Source organism: Pseudopodoces humilis, chromosome 1 (assembly GCF_049639895.1).
Source record: "Pseudopodoces humilis isolate 2021_Gansu_Grassland_sample_001 chromosome 1, ASM4963989v1, whole genome shotgun sequence".
Lineage (NCBI taxonomy): Eukaryota > Metazoa > Chordata > Aves > Passeriformes > Paridae > Pseudopodoces > Pseudopodoces humilis.
The window spans coordinates 27,815,840-27,822,269 of NC_142200.1; positions in this window are offsets into that span (position 1 = coordinate 27,815,840).

The following is a 6,430-nucleotide window of genomic DNA, read 5'->3' on the forward strand; positions in this document are numbered from 1 at the left end:
ACAAAGAACAGGGGGGAAAGGAAGGGTCATAGAGGCGGCACCCACAAAAGCCAGAACGCAGAGATGAGAGTAACTGAGCATGGTTGGAGGCGACTCAAAGTAAGCAAGGAGTGGAAGAATCCCCACACAGCTCAGATTTACCTGATTTTTACCCAGGTCAGGGAAAAGCTCATCTATCCAGTTAAATACCAGTTCTTTTCTTGGAGTCAGAGAATTTCTTGCTTGTGCCAGGAAACAGTTAATGAGGAATCTTGGATGTTCATATCTGACATAGTTTGAAATGGGAAACCCAGGCTAAATTACTTTCTACCCCTAATTTGGCACATCAAAGCCTCCTTTTAAGATTGATGACCTAGTTGAAAAGCTTTAGGAAACCAGCTATCTCAGCCCATCTCTGTGATGCTGCTCTGCTGTGTATGAACCACATTTCGGAGAGAAAAAGGAGAGCTAAAAATTACTGGTTAAGTTATTTGGATCTCTGCTATTTTTAGGAAAATATTTCTTCCTAAAAATGCTGTTAAAATCTGCTGCTCCTAGATACAAACTGTTTAATTACAAGTGGGTGATACTGAGTATGATGGATGCTCAGTAGTATTAGTGTGTAAAAATGAAGGGAGAGATGCAAGTTTATAGGAATTCCCTGAGTTTAGACACTTCAATTTTCAGTGCTCTTAAAATGAACCAACATCAGTAATTTCCAAAGGAAATCACACCAAATTTCACTTTTATATGTATGTGCTCTGCTTGGATCAGGCAGCCCTCACTCAGTAAGATGAGTGTTATTCACACTGTTCTTAGAGACCTTTCCATGTCCAGGTATTTTATAATTCTCCTACAGTGAGCCAGACCCTTTCTTTTGTTTTTCTCCTTGTTTCTGATTGTCAGACAATAATATATTTGACAATAATATACATCTTGTTTATCAAGGTAAAGAAAACCCCTTTTCTCCTGCCTAAACCATCAATCTGACAGCATCATTTGACTTCATAAAAATCTGCTACCTTCTTTTTATGGCTGCAGTGCAGCTATGCTAACTGTATGGCTAACTGTACTAAGCTTATCCCAAGCTGAAGAATATTTCATAAATTCTGTGCTTTCTTTCTTGATTTCAAGGATTTTTGTCTTCTCAAAACCCAGTGAGAAGCCAAAAAATGTGCACTTACAACTTCTATCTGAAGAATGTTTCTCACTCTCCTAGATGCAGAGAAATTCGGAATACTCTGAAGGCAAAGAAGCAAATGGAGCAAAACCAAACGATATGATTAAAACTGAGTTTATTTTAAGGTAATTTCATTTAATATTTCGTATTTTTCATTTTGGTGAGAGAAGCAGAGAGGCAAGGGACTGGTTTGGGGTTTATTTTTTTCTGTTTGCTGAGTGCTCTGTCACAGTTTGTCTCCAAAATTCAGAAACGCCTCCCCTGACTGGACAAAATTAGGGAGCAGTAGGTTGGGCCCTGTAGTTTTGTTTCTCATGTAGTAACAAAGAGAAGGCAAAGTTTAAAGAGCCTGGGAATTGTTTTTCGCATAACCCACCCAGCTATCTGTGTATACACACACAATGTATGAAGGTGAGAAACCCTTTTGAATCTGTCATTATGATGATATCAGAAAAGTATTGCTTTATCACCAGTAACTCTCAGGTTCTTTGGATAATGGGTGCATAACATTACAGATCCTGTGGGTATAGCTTATCTGGTCTCCTCACTTGCTTCCCATTACCAGCTCACTGCATCTGCCTCTGTTCCTGGGACGTGTCCTCGGAGACACCTCGCTGTGCCGCGGAGGCTGCGGTGCCCCCAGCCATGGGTGAACCCAGCACGGCTCACACTGCGAGTGTCACCTGGGGAGGCCAGGAGGGGACACAGCCCAGTCATGACTACCATGACAATAACACAGGAGGCCAGTGCCTCTGGTACTGTTGGGCACTGTAGTTGTTCAGGCTGACCATATTGCCCATGGCTGGGAACATGCCCAGGTCCAGGAGCTGACACCTAATTTCCCCTGAATGAGCCCTGTGCAGCCCTAATGCCTGGTGGGAAGCCCTTTGAACAGAAGTGAGCAACCCAGCTTGCCAGGATCTTGCTAAAGCTTACAGAAGTAATAGACACACTGACAAAACTTCAAGTTTTGGAGCTGCTGGTAGAGTTTGTGTGATTTTGAGCAGAGAGCCTTTTTCCTCATGGGCAGTAGCCCACAGGGTCGATGTACCTGCAGTTTGGTACATAAAAGACTGGAAATCAAAGACAGTTTTGGGAGAGCTGGTGGGCTCAGAAGTTAGTCCACTTTTTTCTTTCTGCAGATCAGGTTTTCTGTAAACACTGTTATTATCCTTACAAACTCCACCACTCTCTTACATGTCTTCATGGGCTTGGATTAGCAGAAATTTGGAGTCTCTGATGATACAAGCCAGAGGAGGCTGGGATATTAGCAAAGATGTAGGCAGTCAGCCCTTTAACACCAACCTCTGACTAGCGACACTACAGAGAAATAAATATATATGTAAGGAAACTCAGTTCAGTCAGTCCCAAATATTAAAAATCACAACATACAATGGTGACCTCATATGGCTAATTTTAAATATATGTATTTTAAATTGATAAATTAGGTGCTATTTCTTTTCAGGTACAGGTCTTTAGCAGGGTTTTGGTTTGGGCATTTTTGTAGTCAGCAAATCTATAAACTCAGATTTTAAATGAAAGGCTCTGTCTCCCATGGGCCTTGAAGGAAGCTATGAATGAGAAATACTGGTAAAACCATCAGCTGGAAACACTGCTAGCAGAGTAGAGATATTCTGTGCAGATAGTGTGGAGAATAACTCCAAAATTTATGGAATCAGAAAATAGTCACATTTCTTAGGAAAAAATAATCTAAAGAAAGCTACAAGAAAGGTCAGATCTATTATAGTGCTTTGACTGGTTTTAGATGCTTTTCAAAATCACTTGAAAAGAATAATTCATAGAATAGAATTCAAAGAATAATTCATATTGAGAAAAATAAGGTGAATAGCAGAAAACATCAACATCTGTGTCATAGCAGAATTTCACATCTTCTGTGAAGGCAAGAAATGCTTGCTCTGTTGTTGTACAGAGCATAATATATCCTGTTTTTCTAGGAACATAAATGGTAAAGTACTTTTCTTCAATCTTTTTTTTTTTATTCACAGCTGGTCAATCTTAGCAGTGACAAGGCTTCCTGAGCACGGTTATGCTCACCAAAGGAGAAGACACATAGCTACAGGCTCTTTTCATCATCAATTCCTGTCAGGACTTTGGCACAGCTTGGACTGCTTTTCTTAGCAGGGCACCTGCTACATTTTAAAAAACAAACAAACAAAACTTAATTTCTCTGGGAAGAAAATGCTGTGGCAGCAGTCTGCCAGCCTTGCTGGTACATCTGAGACTTTTATCAGCCATCCCTGCCTGCACATGTAAGGCTCCCATCAGGTACTGGAGGGTGCTAGTATTTTTCCAGATATGTTCCCAAGGGCAAACTGCACATGTCTTGTGAAGGTGTGGGAAGAGTATTTGGACTGTTATGCCCTAATGGGAATAAAACCGCTGTTTAAAGAGTCTCTTCTTTAATAACAAGTTTTCACCACATCACAAAGATTTATCAATCACCAGGTTTTGAACATCATTCAGTGAGTGTTTTTTATACATGAATTCTATGACTCAGATAAGGATTTATTTTAAAACTTCAAACTCAGAGTACTCTTCAATTTCCTCAATTCTACATGACTGTGTGGGGTAGTGTGCTGGGGAGGACAGCCTTAGAGGAAATATCAGCAGGTTGTCAAAATCCTTTTAATCCTATTCAGTGTAAGTAAACTAAATCTTAACAGCTTTCATATTTGTGAGATACCTTCATTTTTCTGAGTTTCAGTTCATTAGTAGATCACCATTTTAATCCTGCTTTACCTGGCACTGCTTTCTCTCTTAAGTAATTGTTTAGAAAAGGATTTAGTGAAAAGAAGGTTATGGAAATGGTAAGGGCATGGAGAGCTGGCCACCAGAAATGACACACTGGTAGCTTGAATAATTGGTCAACATTAGCTGCAGTGGGATTGTCTCATTGGGATTGTGCTTTGATGCACCTGAATTTGCAAAATTCCTTTCAAAAAGAGTCATGAAGCAACAGTCTTTCAGCAGGAAATATTAATCTTAGGAACTATAATTGCTTAGATCACTCTGTTGCTTACATCACTCTCTTGATTTGAGCACAAGCCCTCTGTGGGTGTCCTCTTATTGTGCAGTGCACTGAGCAGAGGGCCATCCATCCTCATTCTCCCCAGGCATGGGTCTAACAAAGCTTCCTAAATCTCCAGAGTAGTGGATAGGCTATGTTTACCCAGCATATCATGCACAATTTTACACAATGACAGATTTGGACTGTCTGAAAACTCTCCAAGGTGACTCCCAAGAAAACAATAGTTTTCAGCTGTGCTGTGTGATAATAAATTACTGTTGAACCTGAATGTAACATGCAGGGGGAAAAAGGTAATGTGATAATTACAGCCGTTCAGAAGTAAAAAATTCCTTTGAGAAAATCTGTGCTTCCAAACCAACCTTAGTTTTTCCAATGGTTACATCCATTTCAGATCCGAAGAAAAGTCTTTTGAAAGTTGAACTAGGCTTGTTTTTGTCCTCAACAATTGTAGTTGATTTAGATTATCAGATAATAAATATATTAAAGATAGCACATCCACATGGAAATAAGCCACTTCAAAAACGTGAAGGTTTTTGCTGATTTCTAAAATAATTATTTGGTCAATTTTTAAATTTTTATTCAGCAGACATTAAGTATGAATTAATTTTAAAATGCTGTGTACCAGATGACCTACATTAAGTGAAATAATTGGAACCCCAATTGTGATGATAGTAAAAGGTCACAGAATGAGCTGCTGCTTCTAGCACTAAGGAGGAACCTAAGCAACAGAAAGCACAAATGAGAATATCAGCACATCTCTCTATGCAGCAAACTTATTTTTGCTTCAGTTCCTCTACTGGGATCTTACTCAGAGGTTAAATTATTCCCCTTCTCAATGGCTATTGCAAAAAAGGCAACACTAACAAGCACTGTGGTACAAAATGTGTGGTATGGCCAGACAGCCTGATGAAACGCCGTAATGGAGAAGCAGGATCGAAACCACGCACCACCAGCAGAAGGCAAAGACAGCTGCTTAGTTAATGTTTAAACATATACACAGTTTTCAACCCTTGATGACAGCATCCCCATCAATTACACAGGGAATACTGTCTGGATAACCCCCAACTCATGTTCCTTCTCTGGATATTTGAAGCTATTTGGGCAGATTTTCTCCCAGCCACTCAGACTATTTGAGTACAGCTCTTAATACTTATTTTCTTTTCTGTTTGCTGCCAACATACAGGAGAGATTTCACTGTTTCTCTACTCATAGAAGAACCCTGAATCTCTTCACATCCTTTTCAATAGCAATTCCTCCTTCCCAGAGTCCTCAGACATTTCACCTCTACTTCCAGAAAAATTCTTTTGTCATTGTACAATCAAGTTCTCAAACCCACAAATTCCTGTCCTTTGAACACTCATTTGTTCCTCTGCTCTTTTCCTCAGCAGATTTACTAAGTATCCCCTTGTCTCACTCTGTTATTTCCTGCCTATTGCTGATGCTCAGCCAAGGACCAGAGCACTGAACACCCTTGCCTTTGAGAAGCCATACCAGCATCGTCAGCCTCCCTGCAAAACTGCCAAGTCACCTGTCTAGACTTGCCCCCTTATGCCTTTGAGAATGGAGCAGAGGAGGGAGAAGCAGATGAAGATTGTTAATGGGAATTCAGACTCAGCTGAATTGTTAATGGGAAAAGTTAAATACTGTGGGTTGAGGACTGAGATACGAAAGTGAATGGCTTGTGGATTGGCTTCTGAGACACTTTTTCACATCAGTTCTGCCTAAGTAGCATGTGTCATCATTCACTAGAAAATTTCGGTTGTTATGTGTCACACAGATAGAGTTGCTTAGGGACAGAGTGTAAATGAATCTTCTTTGGATCATAATACTGAAACAGTTGTTTCTTTTTATCCTTCACCTTATCCAGAAAGGTCATTGATCATCTTTTGAGAACTTGAGATCAACCTCCTGCAAAATATTATTGTAATATATGAAATAACTTAATAAGACATGTTTTTAATGAATTTTTTTATATGTACATACACACATATATGTAAACATATGCAAGTAAAGAATACATGTGAGTATATGTGATATTATCTTTTTAAAAACTCTTATTGACAACATTTAAAAATAGAAATAAGAGAAATAGGGATAGAAGAGAAAGGATGAAATAGTTTACTATCTTATTTGCAAGAATAAGGTGGCAGTAACTGTGAAGACAGAGAATATCCATAGATTATCTTGTAGGCAAAGAAAGAATAACAGACTCAGCAAAGGCT